The sequence below is a fragment of the Cnephaeus nilssonii genome (genome assembly GCF_951640355.1).
Source record: "Cnephaeus nilssonii genome assembly, chromosome: 3".
NCBI lineage: Eukaryota > Metazoa > Chordata > Mammalia > Chiroptera > Vespertilionidae > Cnephaeus > Cnephaeus nilssonii.
Window position 1 is genome coordinate 92,800,642 of NC_137074.1, and position 12,992 is coordinate 92,813,633.

Genomic DNA, 12,992 nt, shown 5'->3' on the forward strand with positions numbered 1-12,992 from the left:
TTTTATAATTAAGTAAATAATCTCTGCTTAGTAATCCCAAATATGCAGGGTAGGGCAAAACATTTGTGAGTATTCTTGTATTATTATTTATTAATTATTGTATTATTTTTCTATACAAACAACTGTAAACTTACTTTGCCCCACCCTAAATTTTTTTAAATGATTTCTTCATTTTTAATTTCTGAAAAAGCCTGTTCACAGCACACTCCAAGAATGCTATACTGCAATGGTTTGCTGCTCTTAGTCAAACAGAGTATTTCAGAAAACAAAACAAAACAAATTTTAAATGGTTAATGGTTTTTTAAAAAAAATAGGTCTTTGAAATTTCTGTAAAGGCAATAATCACCATTCATTGAAATCTTTGTTTCATAGTAAACACTTCAGAAATGTAGTAAGTATCAATGCCAAATCACACTTCTCTAAAAAGTATACAACAGAAACAAAAATAAATATTTTTCTAGAAAGAAAGTATTTGGATTTTAAAATAATGTTAGCCCTGGCCAGTTTGGCTCAGTGGATAGAGTGTTGGCCTGTGGACCAAAGGGTCCCGGGTTCAATTCCAGTCAAGGGCATGTACCTGGGTTGCAGGCTCCTCCCTGGCCTAGGCCCTCATCAGGGCACATGCAGGCGGCAACCAATCAATGTGTTTCGTTCACATCGATGGATGTTTCTCTCTGTCTTTCCCTCTCTCTTCCACTCTTTCTAAAAATCAATGGAAAAATATCCTTGGGTGAGGATTAAAAAATAAAATTAAAATAAATAAAATAAAATAATGTTAAAGCAGAAACTTTCAAGGATAAATGATGTTTAGATTTTTACTCTCAATGACCAGATTGGGTCTCTAGTGGTTCCAATCTGAAATCATCAATAGAAGGAATAATTACATTGTAGTTTATGAACTTCATTCCTAACAAAGCCAACACAGTGCTTGCTTTATTTAAGAAGTGACATCCAGCCAGTCTAAAAATTATTAAAAGTGAGGTCAGATGGTTCAAATCAGTTTGTTAATTTGGTACCCAATTTGTTTCAAACTTAGTTTTCATCACTTGACTTGCTGTATTTCTTTCAAAATGAATCAATAAGTACAGAGTTTCATTGAAATGGACACTAAACTTTGTATCACTGACTTTATTAAAATACTAGAGGCCCGGTGCATAGAATTCGTGCACAGGGGTGTATCCCTCAGCTCAGCCTGCACCCTCTCCAATCTGGGACCCCTCAAGGGATGTCCAACTGCCTGTTTAGGCACTATCCTGGTAGGTTTGGGCCTAAACAGGCAGTCGGACATCCCTCTCACAATCCAGGACTGCTGGCTCCCAACTGCTCGCCTGCCTGCCTTCCTGATTGCCCCTAACCATTTCTGCCTGCCAGCCTGATCACCCCCTAACCACTCCCCTGCCAGCCTGATTGATGCCTAACTATTTCCCTGCCAGCCTGGTCACCCCTAACTGCCCTCCCCTGCAGGCCTGGTCACCCCTAACTGCCCTCCCCTGCAGGCTTGATCGCCCCCAACTGCCCTCCCTTGAAGGCATGGTCCCTCCAAACTGCCCTCCCCTGCTGGCCTGATCACCCACAACTGCCCTCCCTTGCAGGCCTGGACCCTCCCAACTGCCCTCCCCTGCTGGCCATCTTGTGGTGGTCATCTTGTGTCCACATGGGGGCAGCTATCTTGTGTGTTGGAGTGACAGTCAATTTGCATATTACTCTTTTATTAGATAGAATGTCAAACATGGTTAAATCTTAACATTCTGCCTTTCCAGATATCTTACATTTTCCTTATAAATGCAGAGCAGCTGCACCATGAGTTACATTTTACCCATTTCACCTAAATGGAGAAAGTTAATTTTAAACAATTTGGATGGTTAAGTTCTTATATATTTATCTTTCAGAAACCTACAATTCTTTTCTTGGATATGAACTTGGTAAAGAACTCAGTTCATATTCACGATGTACCAATAAAAAGTATTTTGCTTAGGTTTATTTCCATCAGCAATTCTGAAACTAGATTTCCATTTAAGACACCTACTAAAAGAAGATATTTTCCTTTAGAATCATGGTCACAGTCTGGAAAAAGGATTGAGAAGGGCTAATTTAAGGCCAATAAAATATTTGAGGAAAGATGAAACTCAAAGCACATAGGTGATCAGAGCAAGTAGGTGGTAATAAAGGCCTCCCTTGTAAACGCCTCTGGCCTTTCCTCCCATATCTGGAAATGTTACCTACATTTTTAAAAATTATCATCAAAACATTTTATACCATGAATCCTATAAAATCAGGTTGATTTCAACTACGTAACCTGTAGCTGTTAAAGAATGATATGATCCTGTTCATAAGATGAGAGGTAGTGACATTTTATTCTCTCGATGCCGAGCTAAAAATTCCACACATCTGGCACATGGGTTACCAGGGGAAAAGCACAGAAGCAGCACTGTACACAGCTCGTGTTGGTATCTCAATTCACCTGTAACTTCATTTGGCATTGGCAGCCGGCCATCGCCGCTGAGTCAACAGCGAAAGTTATTCATCGTATGGGATGGAGGACCTTCATCATCTTTCAAAAACGAAGCAGCTTTCCTTCCATTCCTCTGAACACGATCTTCACTCATTTTCTCCAAAGCGTCTATCTCAGCTACGAAATCAGCTTCATTGTCTGCTGAGATGTTTAAACCTGACAGCATTGAAGAGCTCTCGTTCACTAAGGGCTTCCTCCACTCCGCCTTTCTGGAAAAACTGTGAGACATTCCTACAGTCATGGAACAAGAACTCCAGGCCATGAGGATGGTTCGGTTTTACAGACTGACTAACATGGGTCAACCAACCCTTCCCAGCATGCCACAGCATGTTACATTCACCGAGGTCAGCATGCACGAGCGTGCGCTCATTACATAACGGCTGCGTCAAGTGAAGAGTTTGTAGGCTTCTTTCATTTCTTCACTACTGAGCTTTATTTCTTTCAGTGTAGGGGCTGGAACTTGATCATGGCCGATAAAAGACATAACTAAAATGTGTTTCTTAAATAGTACCACTGCTGGACAAGGAATTCCCTCTTTCTGCATTCTGGTGAGGTTATGCATTTCTTTTTCTGCCCACATTCAGATAATCTTATGTGGATTTATAGTTTACTGAAGCGATCTTTAAACCTGAAATCACCTTAAATATACTTAATATATTTAATATCCTATCTAATAAAGGGAATATGCTAATTGGCCCTCACACTATCTCAAAGATGGCAGTGCCCAGAGCCAATAAGGAAGGAATATTCTAGTTGACTGCCATGCCTTCAAAGATGGCGGCACCCACAGCCACAAGATGGCAGTGCCCAGTCCCCTCAGCCCCGCCAGGGCAGCAGGCACGCAGCAAGGCCTCCAGAGTCCCCCAGTCCTCTCAGCCCCCCAGCCGCCCAGGGCCGGCCCAAGGCACAGGCAAGCCTCGGATGGCAGCTGCCCAGCCGGCCAGAGCCACCAGAGGCTCAGGTAACCAGGGCCAGCCGAGGCTTGCGCTGCCAGCAGTGGCAGCAGCAGAGGTGTGATGGGGTGTCACCTTCCCCTGATCACTAGGTCACCTCCCGCCCCTGAGGGCTCCCAGACTGTGAGAGGGGGCAGGCTGGGCTGAGGGACTCCCCAATTTTCATGCACCAGACCTCTAGTTTTATACATAAGTAAGCGCGTCTTAGGGTCGAATGCTTTTTCTGCAATAGAGTTTTCTTTTTTGTCATGCAGGCACTTCGATGTTCTACTGAGTAGGCATGTTGTTTTAAAGCATTAAAAACATGGTTTGATAGTTTTAAATCCATTCCAATTCCATCTCCTTCCTGAAACCCGTGTGCAAAATGTTCCATTCTGGCTATATTCTTTCTCCCACAGACTACTTCATCATGTTCAAGTGGTGGTGTCTTTTCCTTTTACAATAAAACCCTTTTGGGGAGTAGGAACTGGTTTTGCTGGTCTATAGCGATCATCACGAGTATCCTGCCAGTCAACCTCATCTTCAGAGCTATCACTGTCTTCATAGGGATGCACTTTTTGATAATTTTCAAAGGAAATGGAAACTTTGCTATCGCCATTGAATTTTTTTCTTTACACCTAAACTGTGCATCATTCTCTGTCAAATTCCATCTGTATCATCTGAGCCAGCATTAAGTGGCTGGAAGTATCAGTGTTTTTCTCCAGTAAGAAATGGTCCTTCAGCAACAGCAACTTTAAGAAAACCGGCAGCTTCTTCTACTTGCAACTCTTTAGCCAACTGCTCACTCATGACATCAGCCAAAGAGCAGGATATTGTTTGAAGGGTAGCCCATGAACACTTGTTGGTCCCAGGCCGCTGCCAGCCCGGGTTTGAGCGATGGCACTCAGACCAGACCCATGGGGGTAAGGAGACAGCCACAGAGCACAGGAGAGATGGCACCTCCCAGCCTCCACAGGGGACCTGAGGCGGGCTGGGGCAACGAGGGTGGGGAGCATCATGGGGGAGGAGTTGTGGTGACAGATGTCAGCAGCCAGCTCTGTGTCCCTGCCCCACCCTGTATTTTATTTAAAGATTCTAAAATTGGGTTTTTTGATATTGACCATTTCTATTTTTATTAAACAAAAATACATTTTAAAACATATCTGTATTGTTTCAGTTTCTACATGATAAGTAATAACTTTAAAACCACACATAATATACATGCTAGCTATTATCAGTATGCCAACCAGGATGAGCCTATGTGGCAGATGGATGAGGGATAAAGCAGAGACTCAAAGTATACTAAAAGTTTATGACTTCATTGTGAAAACGTACAGTTCTTCACATAGTCATAGCAGGGAAGTTCATTCTGAAGTTTAAAAAGTCAAACTTCTTACCTCCTTAACTTGCAAATAATTCTAGTGGCAATTAAACACTTAAAGAAATTTTGTAAAAAAGAAGAATCAGTGTGGAGGATTTCTTTAGACCATCAGCTTTCATCTCTAGACTTTATTCAGGAGTACATCATAAACATCTATAAATATATTCTGGTGACTACTGTGTTTTTATTTTCATTTTATTTATTTTTAATATGTTTTTATTGGTTTCAGAGAAAAAGGGAGAGGGGGAAAAAGATAGAAACATCAATGATGAGAGAGAATCATTGATTGGCTGCCTCCTGCACCCACCCCTACTGGGATCGAGCTCACAACCCGGGCATGTGCCCTTGACTAGAATCAAACCTGGGACCCTTCAGTCCACAGGCCAGCGCTCTATCCACTGAGCCAAACTGGCTAGGCAACTGTATTTTTAAATATCTGGAGAGATATCCCCATAAACATCCATCCATTCAAGGTTTTCCTAACTTAAAATCTTCCATATTTCTCTATCTTCCCTCCGGTGTCTTGGTTTTAGATACTCCTCATAGGACAGTTCTAAGTTTAGTCCCAGACTACCACACACACCATGACATTGCAGACTAATTTGGGAACACATAACTAGCATGCCTGCGAGAGCCAAAGCTGTCTCTAACAAAAAATAAGATAGCATGACCTTGCTCCATTTTGTCCCAAAATATTTGTTATGTGCAAAAAGAAAAAGAAAGTGATTGTCAATCTAATAACATACTGAAAATGCTATTGTTGGAAAGACCAACTCTGTTGTCCCTGAGTAAACTGTGGGACCTGGAGAATAGCCTGAGATGTTTTTGTTAACAGGGCAGGAGTGAGGCTATAAATTTCCGCTTAAGCTTCTTCTAGGAGATGTGCCCATCTAACTACAGAAACCACATGGAAACAGATGCCTTGAAAGGTGCCAACCAAATTGTCCATATAAAGGTATATGGAGCCTTCTGTCACTAAAACAACTGGCAGTTTACAACTACATAATCTATTTTCACTTGGAAAAAAAGCTCTCCTGACTATATTTAGACACCCCCTTACATAAGGTACTAAAATGTATCCCATTAAATAAGTTAACACACCTAGCAAAATGCTTTTTTTATTTCCATGGAAAATATTAAATCCCCTGGAGTTTGTGACTAAAGTCCCATGTTTTATTAAGTGACTTTATCTTTTCCTACTTCAAAGTATTTTTTCTCACCCCCACTTCCTTCAACAGCACCTTTGTGTTCAGGCCTTCATCTTAGAAGATGGTTTCTTTGCACTAAGCTGATAGTTAAAAGTTTTGGGATATTTTCTGGTTGGTGGACTGGGTGATTAGTTTATTGAAATGTTTTCACAGCCTTCTTTTGTAGTTCTCTATCGCTCTGCATCTTTTTTTTTTATGTTTGTCTGAATTGAACTATACTTACCATCTGCTGTTTCAGGCTCTCAAATGATCTGAAACCTTTGAATTTTGTTAAATCATTCCTCATTATTGCTCTTTTAGTAGTATCTATAAAGTCTATCTATTTCCCTCTTCACTGTTTCTCTATCATTTACATACTTATCATGGAGATACTAAAACACCAAATAACCAGTTGCAAATGCAAATTCCTCAGCCAAACTACAGCTGATTCTCTATCTTGAAGTATACTTTCCCCATCACTTTGTTTCCATCCCAAGCTTTTTATTTGGTTTATTCACAGCATGTGAATAAGAAAGTCTTTCAATAATATCTTGATAGTTTTAGTGTATTAGATCCTTTGAATTTGTTTTAGCTATTATCTTAGACCACTTTTCTCCCACAACATAAAAGTTTTATTTTCCATGTCTTTGTTTGTTTGTTTGTTTGTTTGTTTGTTTCTTTCTTTCTTTCTTTCTTTCTTTCTTTCTTTAGCTATCCCTATCTCATTTTTAAAAATAACTTCAATATTTGGTAGAAATGAAGGTTTTAAAAAAAGTAATGAGCATGATATGCCCTGAAAAAAAGATAAAAAAGAGAAAGCTGTTTTGGTCTAAACACACACAGAGAAGCAGAACCTTTTCATAGGACCTTGGTGCCCATAGGCAATCATAGGTGTAAAGCTTCACAAAAGTTGGTAGGTGGAAGGAAAGGGTAACACAACTTTTTGATAATATACCCAGTAATCCAGGTAATACGATCTACATGCATTTTTAGAGGCTTTTGTTCCAGCCAGTCATTTACCCCTTCATTCTTTCATTCTTACATTTGTCTCCCAGTTATCAACTACTGCATAATAAACCACCCAAAGTTGGTGGCAAAAAACAGTAATAATTTATTATTTTTCTCAATTCATTGGGTTGACTGGAGTCAGCTAGGCTTTTTTCTCCTCCTCCTGGTGGGGTCACTAATGAAGAAGTATTCTGCCTGTGGCTTTGCTGGAGATGGAAATTTCCAAGATGACTTCACGCCCATATTTGCTAGGCTGATTGGAATGGCTGGGGAGTTCTGCGCTTCTCTCTCCAGCAAAGTGAAAGACATCTGACACAGTGGTTCAGGACTCTTAAGAATGTAAAGTAGAAGCTGCCAGGCACAACATCATTTCCTCTGCATTCCATTGACTGAAGTAGATCACAGGGCCAGCACAATTCAAGGATGCCCTCTGCTTCTTTGTAAGAGAAGTAGCATGTCTTGGCTTGGAACAATTGTTTTTGGCCAAAATTCACATTCTTCCTATGCAAAATGTACTCATCTCAAAATAAGACCCCCAGCTTTATTCAATCATGGCATTAAGCTCTGACTTAAAATGCAAAATCTCATTATTTTAATTAGGCCCATATATGAATGAGATTCATCAGATGCAACTCCTTTTAACCTAAAACCTTTGAACTTAAAAATGCAAGTTATCTGACGCTTGCATAATCATTATTCAACAGTGAGACAGGGACAAAGCAATTACAATAAACACTTTTATTCACAAAGGAAGGGAATGGTAATCATAGCCATGAGTCCATAGCAAATGAGTCCATGAGCCCAAATTTAAAAACTATAACTGGAAAAACATGAAGGAAGGAAGGAAGGAAGGAAGGAAGGAAGGAAGGAAGGAAGGAAGGAAGGAAGGAAGGAAGGAAAGAAGGGAGGAAGGAAAGGAGTGAGGGGAGGAAGGGAAGGGGAGGAGAGTTAAAGGGAAGGGAAGAGAAAAAATACAATAAATTAGTAACATGTTTTCAGTCCCCCAATTTTACCAGGCACGGAGAACGTTTTTGTGACTACTCTGCTTTGTGGCATGGGTTTCATAATTCATTGTTCTCAGCTGGGTTCACTCTCTGAAATCTTGGCACCTCTCTTTGACACATCTTTCCTTTTGTATTTAAAAAAAAAAATGCCTGTATTTTCATCTGAGAAGATCTCTCAGCCTGCTTCCTGCTGGTAGAAATTTGGAACCCAAAAGTTCTTTTGCAATTTGAACTGTCTTTTTGTGTCTGACTTCATAGTATGTTTTCTAATAAAATTACCTTTAAAACTTTGTGAGTTTTCTGTAAATATTTTTGGATTTCACTCACTACTCCCAAAGTCTCATGATTTAGGTTTGTATTATGGTAGCACCTACTCCCAGGAAAGAATTCCTGTATGACTCAGCATTTAGTAAGGGAAACAGAATAATACTAGACATGGGATAAGGGATTTCTTATAGGAATTAGACCTCACACAATTGTAGAAAGGGCTGGGGTAATAAAGACCCAAAAGAGGAAGTTGGTGGCTCAAAAGAATAACCAAGTGATCGATCTGAAAAACCAGACACACCTAGATGCTAAAAAGAGATCATGAAAATGTACCAAGCAGAGAAGTCTATGGGAAACTCTTGCTTTTCTGAATAGCCATCCAAGAAAGTGGTGGTGACACTGGAGTTGCTGTTGGTCAGTAAGTTCAACAGTCAGGAAAAAAGAGCTAGTTTCAGAGTGGAGGAGAGAAAGGACAAGCTGGGACCTTGGAGCACCTCTGTGACTGTCTGTCACAACTAACCATGACAACCTGTGAGAACAATGGCTATTCCTCCTCTTGCACCTCCCAAAATACAAGTTTCTCTTTTGGCCAACTCTGCTGCTGCAGCGAAGAGTTCCTAAGAAATGGCATTCCAGCCGAAACCGGTTTGGCTCAGTGGATAGAGTGTCGGTCTGCGGACTGAAAGGTCCCAGGTTCGATTCCAGTCAAGGGCATGTACATTGGTTGCAGGCACATCCCCAGTAGGGGGTGTGCAGAAGGCAGCTGGTCGATGTTTCTCTCTCATCGATGTTTCTAGCTCTCTATCCCTCTCCCTTCCTCTCTGTAAAAAATCAATAAACTATATTAAATTTTAAAAAAAGAAAGAAATGACATTCCTAACAGAAACAAGTTGATGAAAGAACCATCCAGCACAGGCAGGAAGCGTAAGCATTGCTTCCAAAAATGACAGCGGCTCCAGAAGGAGCTAATTGAAATTTCCATGATAAACCAATATGTGAGCAATTTTATATCCTGACATTTTTACATTTTAGAAAGATCATTGAAACTGTTAAGTTATGGCTCAGAGCTCAGATTTTAGAGTAAAATACTCTGGATTTTAATTCTGGATGTTACTTACTAGTAATATGGCCTTGGGAAAGTTATTTAACTTTAAGTCTCTCACCTTAAACATGAGAATAATAGCAATGGTATTCATGTTGTAAAATGATGTGTCTAGAGTAATTAACACAAGACTGGAACACATTAGGTACTTGACTCTTATTAGTTGGCATTGTTATCCTTGAAACAATAAAACATCTTCATCTTGAAGCACATTTCCTTTTTAAGTGTTTAGCATCAATTCCATAGTACCTAGAGACTTGAAAGGGTACATATATTCCCAAGGTGTAAATGACTTTGCCATTTGTGATGGTTAATTTTATGTGTAAATTTGACTGGCTATGGAATGCTGAGGTTAAACATCATGGTTTAATGTCTGTGAGGGCATTTCCAGATAAGATTAGCATTTAAACCAGTGGATCAGTAGACTGCTTGCCCCAATGGGAGTGGATATGATCCAAGCCATTTAAGGCCTGAATAGAACAAAAGGCAGGAGAAACTTGTCTTTTTTTCTGCCTCACTGTCTTAACTAGAACATCACATTTCATCTTCTCCTGCTCCTGCACTAAAACCATCAGCTCAGCTCCCCTGGTTCTCAGGTTTTAGACTCATACTAAATCACACCACTGGCTTCCCTGAGTCTCCAGCTTGAAAATTGTGAAACTTGCCAGTTGTCAGTCTTCATAATCGTTCAATCAATCTCTCTCTCTCTCTCTCTCTCTCTCTCTCTCTCTCTCTCCCTCTCTCTCTTATTGTTTCTTATCTCTGGAGATTAGATGTGCCATTTAATCCCTTGGCTTGATTGCTGACTCTTGCTTCATAATCAGATCAGTCCTCAACTTTGCAACTGCCTCCCAACCAAAATCATCTCCCCAAAGTCAAAAAGATCACAGTTCAACCACTGAGCAGGCAAACACAGGTTTGCATGCAAGCCTGCTAACTGTGTGGACCTTGGCTGTTCACTTGATCACACTTAAAATAAATTTCCTCATCTATAAAATAGGAAAAACATAATGCCTGGCTTTCAGGATTAATTTAGATGACATTTATACCATACGTTTGGACCTCAATAAATGTTTTTCAAAATTATTAAATTTCACCACCCCATTGATAAGGTGGCAGAGGCCTGAGGTCCTAAAAGCATGAACATAAATATTTTTTCAAAAATATTTTCTGATATATTTCATGCCCAACAATGACATTTGATACCCAGCCTTCTCCGACAATTGTAGAACCCTAAATACTGAATCCTCAGGTCTTATCCAAGACACTAGTTGATCCTGCCTCAACACAAGACAGGTCTGAAGGAACACCCCAGCTCTAAAGCTTCCATGGCTCACTGAGGCCTTTGTTATGACTGCTTTTCAGTTCAGTGTCTCCTTCTGAGAAGTCTTGCTTTATTCTCTCCCAATAGCTATCTATCTAGAGAAGATTCCCCAGTAAACTTCCTCCATAATGTTCTGCATCTCAAAGTCAGTTCCCCAGATAAACCCACCTGGGTCTGATGTTACTTTACAGTTTGTGTGTGTGTGTATGTGTGGTGGGATGGGCAGGAGAGGAGGAGAGAGTGGAAGTTCTGAGTCTTCTAAGGTCAAATAAGTTATATCGGTATCTATAGAACTTCTCAGAGTATACTGAAGACAGAAATATAGCATACAACATTTATAAAATAGTTTGCTTGCAATAATGTTTAGATTAGACTGCCCAATGGTAGAAATAGATGTCAATTCACACATAGGTATTGAAGACCAAATAAGTCTTATTACTCGGCCTTACCCTGCCACCCTAATTTACTTCTTCATCTTGGACCAAAACTGGACCTGGCAGTGGCATGTTGAGGCAGAAATACCAACTTCAGACACAGGACGACATTGACACTGGCCCCCAGAATGTACTCATCAGCATCCTCACTAGCAACAGAAAAGAAGTTTAGGAGTGTTTTTTAATGTGCAGCCGACTGTTTAAAAATAAAAGAGAGACTGATGATATAGTGACATGTGTGTCTAGCCGAGAACAAAAGCCAATGTGCTGAGCTACATTTTTCTTTATAGAAAACAAACACTATTATTCTCTGAAACATCTGCCCAGGTGTTTGATTATTAGAGGTTTTAAACAGCAACCTGCTAGCACCATTAAAAGCTTAGTCAGAATAGATTGAAGGTGATTTCATTTGAAATAGGGGGCAGTAGCCCTATGGCTATCCAATATCAAGAAAGATTAAGGATTAAAATATTTTGAGTACTTTGAGAGGTATCTTCACTCCTAAATCACTCTTTTTTTATTATTTTTAATAATAAAATATTATTATTGTTATTGTTGTGAATCTCATAGAAATATCCTGAGAGAAGCTTAGGCAGAAATACATATTTAAGCAATTTTTTAAACTAGTATGTTTATATTTTAGAAATGACTCATCATATTCTATTGTGTAAATACATATTTAGACAAGTAAAACTGTTTAGAAAGCTATAAATTAAAGCCAGATGAACATATTGGAGTTAATCCTTCCTGCCAGCTTTAAGCGCCATTTTGAATGAGTGGGGTGAGATTAGACATTGTGTGTATATAATGATGAAAAATGGTGGGCTATAATAAGGAATCATTCTTTTGATTTCAGGAGCATAATGGCCTGTGAATTATGTTTAAAATTAATGAAAGAGAAGATAGAGAATGATTTGAATCTCATCATTACTATTTTTCTCTTGCTCCAAGGCAGCAATGAGGCTTTTTCTAAGGGATTTGAACTTTTGTGAGCAAGACCCTCTAAGCTTCTAAAAGGTCTTAATTTGAAGTTAAACCTTTTTAATGATGATTTGTTTCCCTTGAAAGAACAAGCAAATAAGCAGTTGGACTTCCTGAGAGGTTTTCATTGTATGAAGACAATTTCTTGGCAAATCTAAGGAAGTGTTCAGCATTTGGAAGGACATGTATATTGTAGCGTATCCTTTTGCCATGAAAGAGCCCTTCCTCCTTCAATTTTGCAAACAGCCATAAAAAGAGAGGTTATTTTCCCACAAAAAGCAATATGGGTTTAAAAAGGGAGAAAAAGGTGATTTTTAAACATTTCTTTTCCTCTAATAGCTTCCTCTAACACTAAATAAACAAAATTGATTTATTTAAATACAGTTATATCAAATCTAGAACTATTGCTTTACACTGTAGATTTATTTGTATAGTATTCTATTGCAACATGCTTTCATTTCTTGTCAAGAAAGACTTTTCAAGAAGACAAATCTTCCAGTGGTGATGAAAAATTATTAGAAAACTGACTACATAAAATGCTAAATTCAACATCACGTTTGATAGGAGAAAGTTACCATCTCTCAGATGTTCTTATGCAAATATTCAATTCCAGTTTAAGCATCAGTAAGTACTCAGTTCTTGTAACTCAAAAGTAGATCCTCCATCTTTAATCCTTACAGTGCACTTCAAGGATAAGCCATTATATCCAGTCTGCTCAAAAAATACCAGTTGTCTTTTCTCCCCCCAAACTCAATTCCTTTAAGTATTTATTTTATACTAGAGGCCCAGTGCATGAATCGTGCACAAGGTGGGGTCCCCTGGCTTAGCTGGCAATTGGGGCCGATTGGGGTTGTCTCGCC

The 12,992-nt window shown here is 39.4% G+C and overlaps 1 pseudogene across 1 annotated transcript; it reads right to left on the reverse strand.

Annotated features, from left to right (window-relative positions):
- Positions 1-2,517: 2,517 nt before the first annotated feature.
- Positions 2,518-6,319, reverse strand: LOC307096767 (serine/threonine-protein kinase RIO3-like; annotated as a pseudogene). The gene is made up of 4 exons: positions 6,257-6,319; positions 4,780-4,813; positions 3,487-4,347; positions 2,518-3,178 (listed from the first exon to the last, which is right to left on the reverse strand). The product of its transcript is annotated as a serine/threonine-protein kinase RIO3-like (transcript).
- Positions 6,320-12,992: the final 6,673 nt, after the last annotated feature.